Source organism: Physeter macrocephalus, chromosome 1 (assembly GCF_002837175.3).
Source record: "Physeter macrocephalus isolate SW-GA chromosome 1, ASM283717v5, whole genome shotgun sequence".
Lineage (NCBI taxonomy): Eukaryota > Metazoa > Chordata > Mammalia > Artiodactyla > Physeteridae > Physeter > Physeter macrocephalus.
In genome coordinates this window covers 60,550,705-60,573,857 of record NC_041214.2, presented here as the reverse complement: position 1 = coordinate 60,573,857, position 23,153 = coordinate 60,550,705, and positions in this window count along the sequence as shown.

Here is a 23,153-nt window from a genome sequence, read left to right as displayed (position 1 = left end):
CTCTAAGAGTTTTATAGTGTCTGGCCTTACATTAGGTCTTTGATCCATTTTGAGTTTATTTTTGTGTATGGTGTTAGGAGGTGTTCTAATTTCATTCTTTTACAAGTAGCTGTTGAATTTTCTCAGTGCCACTTATTAAAGAGGCTGTCTTTTCTCCATTGTATATCCTTGCCTCCTTTATCAAAGGTAAGATGACCATGTGTGTGTGGGTTTAAATCTTGGCTTTCTATTCTGTTCCATTGATCTACGTTTCTGTTTTTGTGCCTGTACCATACTATATTGTTAGCTTTATAGTACAGTCTGAAGTCAGAGAGCCTCATTCCTCCAGCTCCGTTTTTCTTTCTCAAGGTTGCTTTGGGTATTTGGGGTCTTTTGTGTTTCCATATGAATTGTAAAATCTTTTGTTCTAATTCTGTGAAGATTGCCATTGGTAGTTTGATAGGGATTGCATTGAATCTGTAGGTTGCTTTGGGCAGTATAGTCATTTTCACAATGTTGATTCTTCCAATCCAAGAACATGGTACATCTCTCCATTCTGTTTGTATCATTTTTAATTTCTTCCATCACCATCTTATAGCTTTCCGCATACAAGTCTTTTATCTCCTTAGGTAGGTTTATTCCTAGGTATTTTATTCTTTTTGTTGCAGTGGTAAATGGGAGTGTTTCCTTCATTTGTCTTTCAGATTTTTCATCATTAGTGTTTAAGAATGCAAGAAATTTCTGTGCATTAATTTTATAACCTGCTACTTTACCAAATTAATTGATTAGCTCTAGTAGTTTTCTGGTAGCATCTTTGGGATTCTCTATGTATAGTATCATGTCATCTGCAAACAGTGACAGTTTTACTTCTTCTTTTCTGATTTGGATTCCTTTTATTTCTTTTTCTTCTCTGATTGCTGTGGCTAAAACTTCCAAAACTATGTTGAATAATAGTGGTGAGAGTGGGCAGCCTTGTCTTATTCCTGATCTTAGTGGAAATGGTTTCACTTTTTCACTATGAGAATGATATTGGCTGCGGGTTTGTCACATATGGCCTTTATTATGTTGAGGTAAGTTCCATCTATGCCTACTTTCTGGAGGGTTTTTATCATAAATGGGTGTTGAGTTTTGTTGAAAGCTTTTTCTGCATCTATTGAGATGATCAATTGTTATTTCTCCTTCAATTTGTTAATATGGTGTATCACATTGATTGATTTGCATCCTTAGGTAGGTTTATTCCTAGGTATTTTATTCTTTTTGTTGCAGTGGTAAATGGGAGTGTTTCCTTCATTTGTCTTTCAGATTTTTCATCATTAGTGTTTAAGAATGCAAGAAGTTTCTGTGCATTAATTTTATAACCTGCTACTTTACCAAATTAATTGATTAGGTCTAGTAGTTTTCTGGTAGCATCTATGATCCTTTTAATGTGCTGTTGGATTCTGTTTGCTAGTATTTTTTTGCAGATTTTTGCATCTATGTTCATTAGTGATATTGGTCTGCAGTTTTCTTTTTTTGTGACATCTTTGTTTGGTTTTGGTATCAGGGTGTTGGTGGTTTGTAGAATGAGTTTGGGAGTGTTCCTCCCTCTGCTATATTTTGGAAGAGTTTGAGAATGATAGGTGTTAGCTCTTCTCTAAATGTTTGATAGAATTCACCTGTGAAGCTATCTGGTCCTGGGCTTTTGTTTGTTGGAAGATTTTTAATCAGAGTTTCAATCTCAGTGCTTTTGATTGGTCTGTTTATATTTTCTATTTCTTCCTGGTTCAGTCTCAGAAGGTAGTGCTTTTGGAAGAATTTGTCCATTTCTTCCAGGTTGTCTATTTTATTGGCATATAGTTTCTTGTAGTAATCTCTCAAGATCCTTTGTATTTCTGCAGTGTCAGTTGTTACTTTTCCTTTTTCATTTCTAAATCTATTGATGTGAGTTTTCTCCCTTTTTTTCTTGATGAGTCTGACCAGTGGTTTACCAATTTTGTATATCTTCTGAAAGAATCAGCTTTTAGTTTTATTGATCTTAGCTACTTTTCCTTCATTTCTTTTTCATTTATTTCTGATCTGATCTTTATGATTTCTTTCCTCTGCTAACTTTGGGTTTTTTTTGTTCTTCTTTCTCTAATTGCTTTAGGTGTAAGGTTAGGTTGTTTATTTTATATGTTTCTGTTTCTTGAGGTAATATTGTATTGTTATAAACTTCCCTCTTAGAACTGCTTTTGCTGCATCCCATAGGTTATGGGTCGTTGTGTTTTCATTGTCATTTGTGTCTAGGTATTTTTTGATTTCCTTTTTGATTTCTTCAGTGATCTCTTGGTTATTTAGTAGTGTATTGTTTAGCATCCATGTGTTTGTATTTTTTACAGATTTTTTCCTGTAATTGATATCTAATCTCATGGCATTATGGTCGGAAAAGATGCTTGATACAATTTCAATATTCTCAAATTTAGCAAGGCTTGATTTGTGACCCAAGATATGATCTATCCTGGAGAATGTTCCATGAGCACTTGAGAAGAAAGTGTATTCTGTTGTTTTTGGATGGAATGTCCTATAAATATCAATTAAGTCCATCTTGTTTAATGTGTCACTTAAAACTTGTGCTTATTTATTTTCATTTTGGATGATCTGCCCATTGGTGAAAGTGGGGTGTTAAAGTCCTCTACTAGTATTGTGTTACCATTGATTTCCCCTTTTATGGCTGTTAACATTTGCCTTATGTAATGAGGTGCTCCTATGTTGGGTGCATAAATAATTACAGTTGTTATATCTTCTTTTGGTTTTGTTCCCTTGATTATTATGTAAGGTTCTTCTTTGTCTCTTCTAATAGTCTTTATTTTAAAGTCTATTTTTTCTGATATGAGAATTGCTACTCCAGCTTTCTTTTGATTTCCATTTGCATGGAATATCTTTTGCCATCATCTCACTTTCAGTCTGTATGTGTCCCTAGGTCTGAAGTGGGTCTCTTGTAGACAGCATGTACACGGATCTTGTTTTTGTATCCATTCACCCAGTCTATGTCTTTTGGTTGGAGCTTTTAATCCATTTACATTTATAGTAGCTATAGATATGTATGTTCCTATTACCATTTTCTTAATTGTTTTGGGTTTGTTATTGTAGGTCTTTTCCTTCTCTTGTGTTTCCTGCCTAGAGAAGTTCCTTTAGCATTTCTGGTAAAGCTGGATTGTGGTGCTGAATTCTCTTATCTTTTGCTTGTCTGTAAAGGTTTTAATTTCTCCATTGAATCTGAATGAGATCCTTGATGGGTAGAGTAATCTTTATTGTAAGTTTTTCTCTTTCATCACTTTAAATATGTCCTGTCACTTCCTTCTGACTTGCAGAGTTTCTGCTGAAAGACCAGCTGTTAACCGTATGGGGATTCCCTTTTATGTTATTTGTTGCTTTTCCCTTGTTGCTTTTAATATTTTTTCTTTGTATTTAATTTTTGATAGTGTGATTAATATGTGTCTTGACGTGTTTCTCCTTGGATTTATCCTGTATGGGACTCTGCCTTCCTGGACTTGACTGACTTTTTCCTTTCACATATTAGGGAAGTTTTCAACTATAATCTCTTCAAATATTTTCTCAGTCCCTTTCTTTTTCTCTTCGTCTCCTGAGACCCCTATATTTCGAATGTTGGTGTGTTTAATGTTGTTCCAGAGGTCTCTGATACTGCCCTCAATTCTTTTCATTCTTTTTTCTTTATTCTGTTTTGCAGTAGTTATTTCCAGTATTTTGTCCTCCAGGTAACTTATCCGTTCTTCTGCCTCAGTTATTCTGCTATTGACTCCTTCTAGAGAAGTTTTAATGTCGTTTATTGTGTTGTTCATCATTGTTTGTTTGCCCTTTAGTTCTTCTAGGTCCTTGTTAAACATTTCTTCTATTTTCTCCATTCTATTTCCAAGATTTTGTATCATCTTTACTAACATTACTCTGAATTCCTTTTCAGGTAGACTGCCTATTTCCTCTTCATTTCTTTGGTCTGGTGGGTTTTTCCTTGCTCTTTCATGTGCTGTGTATTTCTCTGTCTTCTCATTTTGCTTAACTTACTGTGTTTGGTGTCTCCTTTCTGCAGCCTGCAGGTTCTTAGTTTCTGTTGTTTTGGTGTCTGTCTCCAGTGGCTAAGGTGGGTTCAGTGGGTTGTGTAGGCTTCCTGGTGGAGGGGACTGGTGCTTGTGTTCTGGTGAATGAGGCTGGATCTTGTCTTTCTGGTCAGCAGGACCACGTCCAGTGGTGTGTTTTGGGGTGTCTTTGAACTTTTTATGATTTAAGGAGCGTCTCTGCTAATGTGTGGGTATGTGTTCCCATCTTGCTAGCTTTTTGGCATAGAGTGTCCAGCACTGTTGCTTGCTGGTCGTTGAGTTGAGCTGGATCTTATTGTTGAGCTGGAGATCTCTGAGAGAGCCTTTGCCATTTGATATTATGTGGGGCTGTCTGTTGTGGACCAATGTCCTGAACTCATCTCTCCCACTGCAGAGGCTCAGGCCTGACACCTGGCTGGAGCACCTAGACTCTGTCAGCCACCTGGTTTGTCTTCCTAAACTTGGGCTGCCTCCAGCAGCCTGACCAATGGAATATTCAAACTGGAAATGTTGCCTCAGCACTGGGTGCTAGAAGAGATCTCCATCTCTCCATACAAGAAATAAAAAAGGATGGACAGCTCCTCTAAGCTGGTGTTTTTATGAATCTGAAATGGCTCCTTCACTGTCTCTTTCCCTTTCTGCCAACTGAAGCAGAAGACTCTGAGGCTTTAGAACAGGGCAGTACTCCCCAACATTTTCAAGGTCATCAAAACTGTGGAAAGTATGAAAAATTGTCACAACCAAGAGGAGTCCAAGGAGACATGAAGAATAAATGTAATGCTGTATCCTTGGCTTCCTGCGGCTGCCTGGGCCCATGTCCCTGGCAAGAATCTCACTTTTCTCTCTTCTGTACACTCCAAAAGATACATTTATTGGGCTTCCCTGGTGGCGCAGTGGTTGAGAGTCCGCCTGCCTATGCAAGGGACATGGGTTCATTCCCCGGTTCGGGAAGATCCCACATGCCGCAGAGCGGCTAGGCCCGTGAGCCATAGCTGCTGAGCCTGCACTTCCGGAGCCTGTGCTCCGCAACGGGAGAAGCCACAGCAGTGAGAGGCCGGCGCGTACCGCAAAAAAAAAAAAAAGATACATTTCTTTAACTCTTAATGGATTCTCAAGGTGAGTAGGAACTTTTTGTTGTTGTTTATAGACATATTTTTATCCCCCACCCCCAAATTAGAAATACTTGAAAAGCACTTGAAAATACACTTAAGTTTAAAAATAATATATACAATCTGAGCAAATTCCGAAATCGTAAGTGCATAAGTACTGTTTACAAGCTTCTCTCTGAAAACAAGAAGTCTAACTGCAAAGGCAGTGTACAGAAAATTTATACTTTAGGGAAAAGTCATAATGATCAATGAAAGAATATTTAAAATACAATCTATGCAAGTGATTAATTTCAATATATCTTTATCATCTTTTCCAGGCTTGAGAAATAGCAGAAGTTTACATTTTAGCCTATTTTTAAAAATTAAATATAAAAGTACAATTGTTGATAAGTTAACTCTATAGATGTTTGTAATTAAATATTAACCTAAGACAAAAATATGGTTATTTTTATTTCACTAGAGTGAAAATTATGTAGTAATTACTTTGAGGATTTCTCTCTATAATTAACATTGCAGATTGCATCTATTAGACCACTGAAGTATGCTTAAGAAATTAATGCTTCAGAAATCAAAATAAAGATAAAATATTCATAGAACTGTTGGAAGAATTTGTGTATATGCTGACATTTCTGTTCTTGATAGTTAAGAACATATTTCTATTTAGTGCACCTCTGTGTAAGAGCTTGGGTTCTAGTTCCAGATAAACCACTAGTACAAATCTAACCTCCTCTACTTTATAGGACTGTGACTTAGTTAAAGCACTTAATATTTCATATCCTCAGTATTTTTACCTCTAAAATAGAAATAAAGTTATCTATTTCATGATGTTATCATAAGGGTTAAATTATACTTGATTTATATAAGAACTATGGAGTTCTTAGCAGGCAGTAAAAAGAGAAAATCGACCTTAGTTGTTATTGTTATTATTAGTGTTATTTCACCATATCTATTTCTTACCAACTCAGTGGGGTCTTCCAAAGTGAAATGTTGCAAAAATAGAATGGATGAAATTATTATCTGGTAATCAGAAAAATAGATTTAGCAATTTATTTGACTGGATCATAAACTAATTATGTAAGAGGCCACATATAATTCATATCCATGTATAAACAGTAGTACTTTTGTATGAATTTAGTCTATACTCTATAAGCATTAATAGGGCTGACTTAAGTATTGTTAAAAATACTGTGAGAGAACACAACAGAGTTTTACAGTAATAGAAAAGAATGAAAATGATGTCACGACATTAAGAGAAAAGAGAAGAAATAAGAAAAGTCAGGAAAAGATTATAGGTGCATGTAGTGGAAAATACTAAGAATAATTGCTTTTCAATAATACATGATTCAATGGTAATCACAGTCTTGTTTGTGGTCTTATGATATAAAAATATAATTGTTTTTTATTAGCAAAGACAATTTTGGACTTTGTATTCTTTGTATTCAAAGAATACTGGTATAGTTTAAAATGTCACCAGTTAACTGAATACTTGATGATACCTGGAATTGATTATATTGCTTAAGATTGTTTGTGTTTGGAAACAGAGCTACTAGTGAATAATTCAAGCCACATTGTTTCATTAAATATATATGATCTGGCTTACCTTTATGAAAGCTACTCAATTTAATTGTAAAGAAAATACTCTTTATATTTCCACCTATTTGTACATATTTAGTCAGAAGTAATTATTACTATTGCCCTCTTCCTTCTTTTCTTTCTGTTTAAATCTTTCAGAGACAATTGTATGCCAATGAAAATAGCCTTTACCTTGAATTATCATGATAATATTAATAATAATGAAGGCAGTAATAATAATACAGAACTCTATAATATGTATTGAACTCTTACTATAAGACAGACATTATATGAAGCATCACTGATATGCTTTATGGATTAGGTATAATAATCTCCTTTTACTAATGAGAATATTTTATAAAATAATACCTGTGAAAGAATAGTTCAATATAATATCAAAAATAATATTTACTCATTGGTTCTACAAAATTTCAGGATTAGTTAGTTCTTGCAGTTTCCTGTGCCTAGAACATTTCTCCCCTCAGTTTTCAAGGTCTGACTTCCTTGCCACATTTTATTAAAATACCATCTTGAATTTCACTTCTCTTCCTATTATTAAATATTACCTAATATAAAATAATATAGTTCTTTGTTAATTTGTTCAGTGGCTTGATCCCCAACAGAATGTAGTTTCAGTGAGAGAAGGTACATGGTTTGTCCTGTTTATCACTACACCCCAATGTGTAGAAGAGTGCCAGGGGTATTGCTGCCATTCAACATGTACCTGTTGAATGAAAGGTCTATCTATTCTTTGATACATGTATGGTTTCTAAAATGGGAAATACCTTCAGAAAGTCAGCAAATTGGTGGAGAATGATGTTGGAGTATTTTTTGAAAATTGTTCATGCCATTGGTTGCCAGTGGTTATGTTCCCCTAAAGAAGAGCACAGCTCTTTTCCAGCAGGCATCTCCTAAAGCTCCAGCTTTCCTCAGCCAGTTTTTGTGAACACCCTCTCTGCTTTAGATCTACATTAATAGCTGATTCCAGAAGTGTTTAGCCTTTGGATTCTTCAACATGCCTTGGTAGTTCCCAATAATCCTCTCCATACTTTTAAAATTAGTGAAGCAGAGTGTGAGTGAGGAAGACTGATGGAGGCACAATTGGTCACAGTATAAGTAGGGTAAATTGGCAGGGATTTGAATTTGTTTTGAAGGTAGAGTATACAAACTTACTGAATAGATGTGAGGTGTGAAGCACAGAGAAGTATAAAGGGTGATTTCTAAAATTTTGATCTGATGTGGTACATATATACAATGTAATATTACTCAGCCATAAAAAAGAATAAAATAATGCCATCTGCAGAGACATAGATGGACCTAGAGATTGCCATACTGAGTGAAGTAAGTCAGACACAGAAAGACAAACATCCTGTGATATTGCTCATATGTGGAATATAAAGAAATGGTATAAATGGACCTATTACAAAACAAGTTGAGTCACAGATGTAGAAAACAAAGTTGTGGTTCCCAAGGAGGAGGGGGTGATAAATTGGGAGACTGGGATTGACATATGCACACTACTGAATATAGAATAGATAACTAGTAAGAACCTACTGAATAGCACAGGGAACTCTGTTCAATGCTCTGTAATGACTTGTATGGAAATAGAATCTAAAAAAGAGTGGATATATATGTATGTACAACGGACTCACTTGGCTGTATAGCAGAAACTAACACAACATTGTAAATCAACTATACTCCAATAAAAAAATTAGTTAAATAAAATTTTGATCTGAAAAACAGAAAACCTGTGGTTGGTCAGGTTATTGGGACAAAAATCAAGAATTCTATCTTAGACAAGTAGATTTTCAGATGCCTATAAAATATATAGGTCTATAAAATACATATTGACCATAAAATTGGAATTTTTAAATGTTGAGCTGAAATAGGAACTACGCACTCGATAAAAACAGGATTTACATACCTAACAGTAGATGAGAGTGCATGTAGAATACAAGAAGGGTAAGGGTGGAATCCCTTACTCCAACATTAGTGAAAATGTGGATTATTCTCTCAATATGGACAAATTGATGACTAGAGAAACCTCTGTATAGATCTCTTGCATTTTAGTTTAAAAATTATTTTAAAATATACACTTGATCTGGAAGGAATACTATATAAATCCTTAGGTACAAAGGAAGACAAAATTATGAATCCAGAGCAGAAGTAGTTGCTAAGCCATGGTTTGCCCTAAGGAATTAAACTGAAAAGTGGTGTTCTCTTATGTCAGCTTGAATTTTAGTAGATTTTCCGTGATGAATAGAAAGAAAACCCTGGTTCTAATGTTCTAAGGGAGATCATATTGGTGACCCCTGCCTAAAGCCAAGAAATCTTAAGGGAGAACATATTTTGAAGGTTTACCAGAAGACAACTTGAATGGCCAAAGGAAATGGTATATATATTTGCTTGACTCAGCCTCTGTTCTGGGTATAGGAATTTTTTCTTCTGAAAAAGTTTTATTGTAAGATTTTTCTTAAATAGGTTTGGGGTTAGGAGTCAAGCTAAATATATAATTCAGAAAGCCAGCAGACGAAACTCATGTGCTAACACCAAATGCAGATGATGCCAGTTGGAAGTAGATGGAAGTTTTACCTTCCTTAGGGAAGCACATATTTTAAAAAAAGAGTCAAATGATTTTCTCAAATAAAAGCTCCAAGAAATACAAATTCATAAACACATGAATAAATAAGACCTCATGAACCAGAGTACAGGAAAATAAGAAAATTAAAATTCAGACCCCTTAAGGCTGCAGGTGTGGAAATTATCATATCAATATATAAAATAAGTATGTGTAAAACTTTTAAAGTATAAAGCAAGGAATAAAAAAAAGAATTAGAGATTTAGAGAACTAGAAGGCAGACCTATAAAAACTACCCAGGATTTAGCACAAATAAGCACAAAATTGAGAAATATGTAGCATAGGTTGAAACAATGTGGCTAGAATAATAAGACTTTAACATATCTACATGGAACATTAGGAAGTTAAAACAAAGAGGATAAAAAGAACAAATGACTGACAATATTCTAATAAATAATAAATGAAAAATTCTCAAAGTTATGAAAGATATCAATTCTCGGATTCAGGAAACTCAGTGAATCACAAACAATGCTCTCACCTAGACATATTGAACTGAAATGGTATCCCACAACACACACACACACACACACACACACACACACACACGAGATTCTTAAAGCTGTCAAAAAAAAGACAGTGTGTTTATCAAAAATAAAACAAGACAAAAATGACAATTAAACCAACAGCTGAGTTCCAAAGAGCAAAACTGGAAAGCAGAACACAGTTTAATAACAATTTTAGACTATGAAATAATAAATATAATCCTGGTATCCATGCTGGAATTGTCATCAAAAAGGAATATATGATTTATTTTTAAGAAAATTTTAATTGAGGAAAACTACATGATGTAAAAATTTAATTACATAGCTAAACATTTTATATATTATGCAACCAGTTTTCTAAATTTTATTGCCAACCAATACTTTTGCCTGTTGTTGAAAATCAATCATAGTCTATATGCTTTGTGTTCTGGCTTCTGTCTATGAGATCCATATTTCACATGGCTATAATTATGCTGAAAAGAATTTCATTGAAAGAATGGATCACAATTGACCTGTTCTGCTGTTGATAAACATATGTGTTGTTTCCATTTTGACTAATAGTGTTAAAGCTGCTGTGATTTTTTCTGCACCCATCTTTTGGTGGCCGTAAGTGGTCATTTACCTGTGTCATACACATCAAAGTAGAATTGTTGGGTCACAGAAAAAGCATTTTCATAGTATATTAGATCCTCCAAAAATTTTCCATAGGGGTTGTATCAATTTACAATCCCATAAGAATGTATGAAGGGAGCACCAATTGCTCCACATCCTCACTAAGACTTGATTTTATCAAGCATTTTAATTTGAACCTTTCTTTAGTATGTATGGTGGTATTTTATTAGGATTTTAATTGGCTAACAATGTTAAGCATGCTTTCATCTGTGTAAAAGCTATGTTGATAGCTTTATCCATGAATTTTTATGCATCTTTTTGTTGTTGTTTGCTTTTCCCCAGTATTAATTAGTAGGAGTTCTTTTTATATTCTGATTTTGAGTAATATGCCAAGCATATGTAATACAAATATTTTCTTCCAGTCTGTGCCTTATCTTTCAGTCTCTTAATGGCATCTTTTGATGAACAAAACATCTTAATTTTCAAGAAATCCAATTTCCAAATTATTTTATGGTTAGTCTTTTGTTCACTGTATAAGAAATCTTTGTATACATCAATGTCATGGAATTATTTTTCTATATGTTTTTCTATATTCTATATTGTTTACTTGTCAATTGGTTTGGGATTATTTATACATAGTTTAAAAATAGTTTGAGTTAATGTTAAGGTTTATTATTTTTTCACATGAATATGCAATTTACTTATTGAAAGGACAGTTTCTTTTACAATATGATGCAGTGCCATATTTTTCTGTGAAATAAGGTAAATTATTTATCTCTATTAGTGAGTGTGCATGTGTGGGTCCCTATCTAAACTTTCTATTTTTTTCTTTTGGTCTATTTTTCGTTCTTTGCACCAACCTCCTATCTCATTCACTATAACTTTATAATATATTTTTATAACTTTAAATATATATTTTCAGTTTTTTCTGCAATATTACTTTGACTATATTTATCCTATAGCATTTCTATTTAAATTTGAGTATCAACATATTTATTTTACAAATGATTGAAAGAATTAATGAAGGAAGTTAAATGGAACAATTTTAATTATATATTAATTTCCTACTACAAATAAGACTATTCAATTTTCTATTTTTATGTCAACTGAGGTGAAATGCAGTCTTTTAAATTGACTATTTTTAGAGCGGTTTAAAGTTCAAAGCAAAATAAAGCAGCGAGGACAAGAATCCCCATATATGCCCCCCTCACTACACACACAGCTTCTCCTACTATCAACCTCCTGCATGAGACTGGTACATTTTTTATAATCCATGAACCTACACTGATACATCATTATCACCTATAATCCACAATTACATTAGGGTTGTCCTATTTGGTGTTGTACATTTTATGGATTTTGACAAGTGTATCCATCATTATAGTATCATACAGAGTAATGTCACTGCCCTAAAAGTCCGCCATATTCTGCCTATTCATCTCTCTCTCTCCCCACAACCCCTGCAAGCACTGATCCTTTTATTGACTCCCTAAGTTTTGCCTTTTCCAGAATGTCATATAGTTGGAATCATACGTTATGTAGCCTTTCAGACACAGCAGTCTGACACAGCATTTTGGAAACAATTTGGCATCATCAAGAAAAGTTAAAGAGATGCAATCCTACAATTTAGCAATTCACTCCTAGGTATATAATCAAGGAGACACTCTCACTTACCTGCACTAAGAAACACATACAATAATGTTTACAGCAGCATTATTTGTCATAGAAAAACCTGGAAACAACTTTCAGGTCCTTCAGTGGTTAAATGGATACATTTAAAAAAAATGTATTTGTATTAAGGAATACTACAAAAAATAAATAAAATTTAACTACAAATATCAATAAGGATCAACACCAAACAAAATATATTGTTGAGAAAAAAAGTCACAGAGGAGTATCATATAAAAATGTCAAAATCAAGCAAAAATAAACTGCACCTTATTACAGAACATATGATCAAAACCATGTAGATTTTGTTTAGAATTACACAGATTGTTAAAAGTATAAAGATGAAAGCAATATTAGTATTAGATTTAGGAAACCATACATTTCTTGGGAGAGAATAAGAGATTTGACAGGGCATAAAAAGACTTCGAAGTTCATAGCGATATTATATACCTTAACTTGGGTAATAGACACTCACTTTTATGATGATTAAAGCAATAGGTTCACATTTTATATGTTCTTTAATGTTTGATATATTTTAGAGTGAAATTGTCTTTAAAAATTACGCCACAGACATTTTCTGAGTTGCTATCCTGACTTAAGAGTTACCAGGCAAACAATTGACCCTAACCGGTTATATAGTGACTTTCTTCACCTAGCTATTTAGACATTTAGATGGCTTCTCATTTTCCACTAGTGTTAAAAATAATAAATTCTTCATTCACACGGGATGTAATTATTTAGGATGTAATCAGTATGGATGCAGTAATATTAAGTCAAATTCCGTTAAGTATAATATTTGACTTTACCTTGAATTCATGGGGTTATCTATAATTTCCTCAAACTGACAAAGGACTTCCTTGGTTTATGTGTTTTCGGTGGAAAAATGTTAACAGTGAATTAAAATAACTGGAAAATTTGAAAGCATTAGAAGAAGTAGGAACAGGTCCTCTCTGGGTTTGCAAGATCTCAGGCAAATATTTTTATTCAGGGCCTCATCTATGTGAACAATTTGATATAAAAATTTGTTTAAAATTCGTGGTCACATGTGGGGTATAGAAATTTTTTTATAAAGCCAGAGTAAAGGGTAGAGAAGAACTACTTACATTCTTCTTTATTGTTTAATCAGACATAATCTCTCTTCAGATCCAAGAACGCTCTCTTTGTCTAGATACCATCAAATTGCCATTCCTAACTAATTTTATTTTTCCCCTGCAAGAAACAGGTTAGCAATGTTATTATTCTTTTAATGCTATGACTGTTTGGGCCCCGTGTTTGTAGGAATAACATGGAATTTCTTCCCTCTGAAGTTTCCTAATGCCATTTATTGAATGCATCATTATTCTTGATACTGACTTATTCTTTGTACCTCTGTGAATAACAGCTTCTGATTACTCTCTTAACAGTTATTACTGTGCTTCATGATGATGACAACAAAGGAAAACTTACCCAGCATGTGCAGAATAATATGCAGAACAATAATTTGCTTTCTAGTTATGTTAAATGTACCATTTGGGGTTTTATAGCATAATCCCTTTCCCTACCTTCTTTTGAACTCTTTAGACCTAAACACTGCATTAATAGACTATGATATCTTTCAGTATTGGCCATACCCCTGGCTTCTACACAGTACCACCAGTGGGAGGATAGTGAGGTGTCCAGGAAAGGGTTACACATCTGTGACTTTTTTTCTCAACAATATATTTTGTTTGGTTGTTGATCCTTATTGATATTTGTAGTTAAACTTTATTTATTTTTTGTAGTATTCCTTAATACAAATACATTTTTTAAAATGTATCCATTTAACCACTGAAGGACCTGAAAGTTGTTTCCAGGTTTTTCTATGACAAATAATGCTGCTGTAAACATTATTGTATATGTTTCTTAGTGCAGGTAAGTGAAAGTGTCTCCTTGATTATATACCTAGGAGTGAATTGCTAAATTGTAGGATTGCATCTCTTTAACTTTTCTTGGTGATGCCAAATTGTTTCCAAAATTCTGTGTCAGACTGCTGTGTCTGAAAGGCTACATAATGTGTGATTCCAACTATATGACATTCTGGAAAAGGCAAAACTTAGGGAGTCAATAAAAGGATCAGTGCTTGCAGGGGTTGTGGGGAGACAAAGCAATAGAACAAATACCTGAATGATGAGGAAAAACTAAGCATGAGAAACTCACAGGGAAGAAATTCCAGGTAGAAGGGACACTGATGACAGATTTCCTGAGCTAGGTTTAGTCAGATAATACCACTGTAGTCCATGTAAGAACTTTGGTAACACCTAGGTGGTATTATCTAATTACATAATCAAGGAGAAACTCTCACATACATGTACTAAGAAACATATACAATAATGTTTACAGCAGCATTATTTGTCAAAGCAAAACCTAGCTTCAGTCTATAAAATAATTTAAAGCTATATATTTTTTCCTTTAAATGACAGTTGGTGCCTCCCACTATTTGGTTACTTTTTAAATGTTAATTGTAAAGTATTTTATAGTAAATAATTCATATTACATTATTTATTCAAGCAGAAAATAGCAAAATACTTACAAATGTGAGAAAAAAATAATCTTTTGTAGTTAACATTCATAAAAGTGTTAAAATAAAAAAACATTATAGTTTTGTATTTTTAAAATACTAAATGTGAACTGGAAAGAAATATAAAATTAAATACATGTAAAAATAAAAATAAATCTCTAGTGTCTTACTACTAATGATGGATTTGCCATAGGTGTTATTTTTTCATTAATGAGGCATAATTTACCTGTAGAACATGAAAAAATCTGTACCTTAAGCCTGATCAATTATCACATATTTATGCACCCAGCTATCACCCAGGTTAAAAGGTATTATATTCCAGTTACATCAGGGATTTACCTTTCGTCCTTTTCTAATTAATACTTTTCTATTATAAGTTTGACTTCTATTATCACAGATTAGTTTAGCTTGTTTTAAAGTTTCATAAATGTAATGTCATAAAATATACTTATTTTCCTCTTTTACTGAACATAATGTTTTAAAGATTCAGCTATGTTATTGAAAATATCAAAAACTTTTATTGCTGTGCAGTATTCCCTTGTATAATTCATAACACAAATTGTTTACCCATTATTTTATGAATGGACATTTGGAATATTAGATCCAGTTTTGGACTCATTGATTTGGAGTTCCTTTTATTTTCTGGATATAATTACTTTGGCTACTTACATATGCATTTCAAATATTTCCTAGTCTTCAGCTTACTTGTTCATTTTTAATGGTCTTTCATGAGTTTTTTGTTTCATTTTGCTTTATTGTATTTTTATGAAATACAATTAGTTATCCTTCAAATTCTGAAATTTCAAATGTATGTGTCTATGGTTTTCTCCCTCTCTCTCTCTCTCACTATTAACAACACCTTAAAGGATCTTTCATACTGAAGACTTTTCTCAATGTTTACTTCTTGGAAATTTGTTAAGTGTCCCTTTAGTAATTTATTTTACTCAATTTTTCTCTGCTAATTTTTGTGAGGCTCTTATTGGTGACATATTGAAACATCAAGTATTCTTTATCTCTTGTATTTTCTTCTATAATTTCCATATTATTGCACTATTTTCTGAATAATTTCTTCTGCTTTATTTTATAATTTTTTTCTTTTTATACAAAAAATATACAATACACAGATAATATAAAATAAATATGCAAAATGTTTTAATCTCTTAAAATTCTTTACTTGTTCTGTGGTTGTACTTTGATGACTTTCTTATTTGTAGATAGCATATCTTCTAGATTATATCTCATTACATTAGAGAGTTTTTAAAGTTATTTTTTATTCCATTTCTAATGTCTCCCTTATCACATTTTCTTTTAGTTCATCTTGGTCTTTCTCTTTCAAGTGACTGGAATTCCTTAAATGTTGAATATCTTGGTTATTTATTCATATTTTTAGAAGAACCACTGGGTAATTAGTTTCCTTTACAGTTGTGTAAATACTGTTTCTTTCTGATCCTTGTGTGTGAATAAGAAAACTGATTGAGAGCACAATTACAGGTACATGAAGCCATGCTTTATTTTATGATGAGCAGAAGAAAGCAGGTGTGGGACTGGCTATCAGACTGTGTTCTCTGTATGTCAAAATAAGCAGATACCACAGATTTTCTGTATGCAGTTGCTTTATATCTATGTGTATTACAGAATTCTTAGCCTGGAAAGAATTTTTTAAAAATCTAGATTAAAATATTATAGTTTATATAACTGTTAGGCAGATCAGAGTGATCCTGATGACTGAGCAAAATCTTCTCTCTGTTGGAAAGCTAGCTGCTTAATGATTATGTCATTAGTGCAAGAGAAGTTATTAGATTATATATCAATTACTGGGGTTTCCTGCTATGATAGCTTGAGGCATCCATAACCTATTATAGGAGTATACTTGACAAAAATTTGAATACTTATATCCCTGAGATGACCCTTCATTCTTCCCACAAGAGAGTGCTAGAGAAATACTTTCCTAAAGAAATGTTTAATAGGGTTATTTCATATGAGAATGCAGACAAGTAAATTAGCATAAATTTGCATTCCTGGGTTCCTGGTGCTTGAAGGACTATGATATCTGATCAGTGCTGTGCATAAAAAGTTTCTGTGATCATTGGAAGCTATTTTATGGCAGCCACTAGGTGCATGTAGTAATTGCATGCTTGAAATGTGCCTGAATAACTGAAATTTTGTTTCTAGTTTAGTTAATTACAATTTAAATTCATATAGCCACATTCAGCTAGTGGCCACTCTGTTGTAGAGCTCAGATCTAGAAGCTTAATGTCAGCTTGTCATTCAAAAATGGAATTATATCTATCTTACAGAGCCATGTGAGGATAGCATATTAAAATACTCAGCATGTGGTAGGTACTTCACAAATATTTGTGAAATTATCCAGGGTTAATTTCTCATTATACATACCAAGGTTTACAGGAATATCTACTGAGAATATCATCTTAATAGCTGATGTCAATTTTCAGGCAAAATAAATTATCAGTAGACCCATGATGATTTTTCTTTTCTATATTTTGACATCTTACATGGTGGATAAAATTTATACTTTCTGTCTGAAAAACAGAGTTGTTTTTGCAGAGTTACACACTTTGGTAATCTGTACTTTCAATTCAGACATTCATTTCAATTCTATTTAACTAAATTCAGTAAATTTATCTTTAAATATGCCACATGCTCTTTTCTGGGTGTTCTTTCTTTCTTGCAATTGACTTATATCTTAAGTGCTGCCAGTTATTTATTTATTTTTACTGAAATAAAGAGAAATCTTTTTTAAATAGTATACATCTGTTTGTCTATCTATGTATTTAAATATCCATGTATTTATAGGTATATGGGGAAAGTAAAAATTATTTTCAAATTAAATTAAAATTACTCATAGCTTATAGAATACTTACTGTATGTGTATATTCTGTAAAGTATAAGGAGGGATTTACTGACAGCTATATTCATTCCCTACCTAAAGGCAATATAGAGTACAGGAAAATAGTTAGAACTAAATTTTAGTAGTGACTTTGTTACCTTGGCACCATACCCTTGGGGTTAGTCATGTAATCTCTCTAAGCACCAGTTACTGCACTTATTAAATAGGAATGACACTTCTAAAATATAATTTAAGGTCTTTTGTCATAATTAATCAAAATAAGAAAAATTAATAAGTAGTTAAAAATTAAGAAGGTGGTAGATCTTAAAAATCCCAGTTGGAGATTCCAAAGTTCTACATAAATTTAAGAATTAAATAACATTACAATGTTTTGTAACACAATGGAAAATAATTCTGGATTTTAGACCCGCCTCAGCCACCTAAAAAGTCAATCAACCTAGAGCAAGTGTATGAATTTGTATTTTCTCATCCTCACAGTGGGGTAACAATACCTATCTTCTGTAAAGTCTGGGGGTTATTTTGAAGACCCAGGTTAACTCATGTGAAACACTTGTGTGAACTAATATGATTTTATTATTAAAACATTATAAGACAAATACAAAATTACTGAATGAATAATGCAAAAGGACAATTAGGAGTTCAGAGGAGTGACAAATCTCCAACATAGGCTGGCCAAGGAAAGCTTATAAAGGGGTGGCTGAAAGCAACGTGGAATGCACTATACTCAACCCCATGTTTCAACATCTTTTTATTTGCATTCTTTTCATTTCAAAATCTAAGACAAATTAAGATAAACTTGAGGGTCAGGGAAATGGCAGCAGAAGATAATTGTTCGTTCAATGAAATATCATTGTGTTAACACAGAAATGCAGAGTGCTCAGATAAATTGTTAGTGTTTCATTTTATATTCTGTGAAGCCTGTATCAGGGTAATTTAATAATCAGCAAAGACACCAAATTCATGATGTGTCATTTCTATTATATTTCAAATGCTATTGATATCAATAAAATAAAAACAAAGATGTAACAAAATATAACAACTTGATTTCCTTGCACCTTACCCTTGTCCCTTAATTTCAATTTAATGATTTCACTGCAAATGACATTTCTACTGTTGATTATTTTCAGTTATTTAAAGTCTATGTTCTTCAAATATGCTATCACCGTATGTATTAGACAAAGTACTGCTGAATTTTTTTTGAAATAACTTTTGAAATATTTTCTTTTTGCTGTTTTTTGAAATATTTTCTCTAGACTTTATTGTTGCAAAAAGATCGGAGGTAAAAAGCCATATATTTCTTAGGATAAAAGACAGAAAATGTTGAAAGTCTATCCAATCCCAGTAAAGCCTTTGCAAGTGATCATTGTTTTGAGAATAGCTCTTTACCAGATTAGCATAAAATATAATACTTAAGAAAACCATCAGGATTGTTTCCAAAACAAGGAAGAAGCTTAATAAAAACTGTGAAAAGAAATAAAAAAATTGAACTGTCTGACAAAAAAGAAACACCAAAGAAAGAACTTTAAAAAATATAATACAATATTTTATAATAAATTACCTAATAGACGAAATGAAATTATCCTCTTTAAAAGTATATTATTAGTAGTACTGTTAGTAGCAAAAATCATGTTGTAAAGTTTGAACTTGAAGAAGAAGAGTGTACAAAATTACTATAAATGTGTTCACTGTATCCAAGGGACAGTGACAGCTATGAATAGCTTCCACTGAGACTTAGCAGTTGGCTAAATTACTATGTTTATTTAATGACTGATCTTTTTGCTGAGTCTGACTACAGGAGGGTCGATTTGTGGTACTAATTTGATTTGTGATGAATTTTCACTGAAAGTATTAACATTCTATAAATCATTTAACCAAATGTCTGTATGAATATTTTAACAGACAGAGAAAAGACATTCTTTTTCCAGTATCAAAGAAAAATACTTTTCTATGTTATTTGAAGATTACAGCATAGTTTATGAATATACATATATATGTATATATTCATATATACACATTTTTTTAAAAAGAAAACCATTAAAAAGTAGGAGCATTGCACTTCCACAACTGCACTCAATTTTATGTTTATTTCAACTGGATACCCCAATATTATTTCATAGATATGGTGATACTAACTGTTCCTTGCATTTATTCCTAACCCAGAAATTACACTAAGGAAAATAATAGAGTCCTACAATGAGATACATGCATATAGATTCCTGCATCTAGAAACCTGGAGAGGGATAGAGTTACTCAGGTGCTTCTGAGCTTCCTAATCCTTCATTATAGATTTGATTTTAGAACTAAATTGAGTGGTCATTATTACTAAATTCATTTTAAAAAAGAGAATGTTAAAGCTCAAAAATGTAAATAAATGTAGAAGATTCAAAGTTACAAAACCTGTTTAGGTTCAATTACTCCAACAGCAAATTCTATGTTTTTGTTTATGTGTTTGTTTGTTTACTGCATCTTGGTAAAACAGGTGCCTAAGTAAAATAAATACTAAGTAATTCAAACAAAGATGTGTTTAAAATAAAAATAAGGCAGTACTTCAAAATGTTGTACTTTTTTGGGCTCAATCACTTTGGAAGGAAATGTTAACACCCTACTTTGGTTTTTGTTTTTGTTTTTTTTTGTGGTACGCGGGCCTCTCACTGTTGCGGCCTCTCCCGTTGCGGAGCACAGGCTCCGGACGCGCAGGCTCAGCCGCCATGGCTCACGGGCCCAGCCGCTCCGCGGCATGTGGGATCTTCCCGGACCGGGGCACGAACCCGCGTCCCCCGCATCGGCAGGCAGACTCTCAACCACTGCGCCATCAGGGAAGCCCAACACCCTACTTTGAAGTTGGACATTTATATTTTATATAACCCATCAATTCTGGTCCTGGATATACACCCCAATAACACTCTTGTACATGTGTATCAGGATACATGCCCACACATTTTCTTATCAGCACCATTCACACTGGCAAAAATATGGAGAGAACTGAAATGTTCATTGACAGGAAATGGATAAATAAATTATGGTATATTGATTATTATATGGAAGTGAAAATGAATGAGCTAGGTTTATATACAGAAACAAAGATGGATCTTAGAATCAGTTAGAGTAAAAATAGCAAGTCCCAGATGATTTCATACTGTATGATAGCATTTTTATGTCTTTACAAAAATAAAAAGTAAACAGTTTATTGATAGGGAAAACTACGTATTTGACCAAGATAAACCAGAAAAGTAAATAGAACGATGAACAACACAAAAAAATTAACAGGACACGATGAGAGAGGAATATATAGATGCAACGGTTTAAAAAATTTTTAATTCATAAAATTAAGAGTGGTTCACAGGTTTTTGTTAATTATATTTAAATATATATCTATAAAATATCTTTTTATATATCAAATATCTCTGCTGCTTAAATACTTAAATCCACCATTCAGTTCAGATTATCTGACTCAGTGTTTGAAGGCTTTACCCCCATTACTCCTTCCATAAGTCCAGGCAGACCAGCTGAGAGAGAGATACCTTCCTTGTGGGAGGAGAGTAAAGTGAACCCCAGACTTCACTGTGGACACCAGAGTTGGTCTGTCCCAGCACTAGGCTGACTTCCACATCTCTAGGTAGCTCCTGCCTGCATGTGGCTTCAACCACCTAGTAGGGCCCCAAATGGCATCCTTGGCAAGTTCCAGGTGGGCTCCCACAAACTCAAGGCACAGCTGAGCCTGCTACTCCAGCAAGGCTCCCAGGTGGATTTTATGGTAGGGCTCCCGGGAACCCAGACACCCATCTCACTCCATACCTGGTGGCTTCAGTGACTCCAGAAGGCTCCTGTGACATCAGGCTTCCAGTGGGCTCCTAGGAATGGAGGCCCCTGTTTCACCCAGGTAGCTACTGGCTCCAGGGGCCCCAGGAGACTCCAGTAACACCAGGCCTGCAGTGGGCTCCCAGGAGTCCCAGGTAACAGTAGGATGCCACACTCAAAGTGCTGGAAAAAAGAAACAAAACTGCTAACTAAGAATACTTTACCCAGAAAATTGTCTTCTAGGAATGAAGGTAAAGTACAAACTTTCCTAAAGGAGTTTATTAACACTAGACCTGCTGAGGGAGTTTATCAACACTAATTATGTGAGGGGATGGAGTTGTTAAATGACCTTATTGTAGTAATCATTTTGCAATACAATACATATGTGTATCAAATCACATTGTACACCTTAACCTTATATATGCTATATGTCAATAATATTTCAGGAAAGCTGGTGGGAAATTAACAATAAAAATAATTTTAAAAGTCCAATAAGATATTTCATAAAAAAATTAGAAACATGCCAAAATTGAGAAGGGAATTGCATGTTTTTATTCTGGAAAATACTTCATTAGAAAAATGCATAAAATTCACTGTATAATTTGGAGCAGAGTAACCTGGTCAGACTTTCAAGGTAATGTGTCAGCTGTGTGAAAAAGTGACCACAGGTAGGCATAGATGGATGTTGGGAAACTAATTAGGAGACTGTTTCAGTTGAGGAATGATTCTAGTTGGATTAAACTTAGTGGTGGATGTGGTGAGAAGTGTTTGGGTTCTAGATGTATTTCACAGTTATATCTATTCATGTAAAATGTAAGAGAAAAAGAGACTCCAACATATGGATTTTGAATTGGAGTAGAAAGGAGTTTTCATTTGCTGAAATGAAGAAGACTGTTTGAGGGGCATGTTTAGGGGATGGAACACAAGATTGTGTTTTTGAACATTTTAGATTTGTGATGTCTGTTACACATCCGTAGGAAGATGAGGGATACGTGTCTGAAGTTCAAGGGAGGCATCAGTGCTGCAGCTGTAAATGTGGACATCACCGATGAGAGTTTGATATTTACAGCCCAGTGTTGAGAGGTGAAATGATGAGGAGTGAGCCAGGAATGAGCCTTGACAACCTAAGGAGAATGAGCTCAGGGAAGCAGATAGTTAGAACACTGAGAAAAGGTAGTCCTCACGTCCAGGAAGGACAGTGTTTGAAGAAAGGAAGAATGAATGAGCAGTTGTGTCAAATGTGGCTGATTACGGTGTAAGAGCAAGTTGAGAAATGACACTGGGTTTGGCACAGTTAAGAGCATCTGTAACTGGGACAGTGGAGGCCCACATCCTATGCCTATTACAAGTTATACATCAAGGCAATAGATTCTTAAATAAAATAACCTCTACACTTCCAGCTTGACAAAAACACCTTCAACACAATAAAATAGAAAAACGTGACTAAATTTTGTCACATTATTAAAGATGAGCCACAAATTAGATTACAAAGAAAAAAAAAGAAAAAAATGACATAAGGCGCCACTAGGAAATGATACATTTCTCTGCAGTATTCTACTGTATTCACCCTGAGAGGAAGAGTTAGTTACCTTGCCTTTTCTACTGCTTATATACTCAAATACACCATTCAGTTCAGATTATCCAAGTCAGACTTTGATGACAGAAGATTGAGAAACTACCAACTTTCATAGCATCTGGATGCAGGCACTGTTTTCTTTGAGAAGACAAGAGATGAAGAGAAAAAAGTGTTCTTCAGGGCCCAGAATAGTGCCAAGTATGTGAATGAATGTTTTAGGTCACAATGTGCTAAAGATCAGATC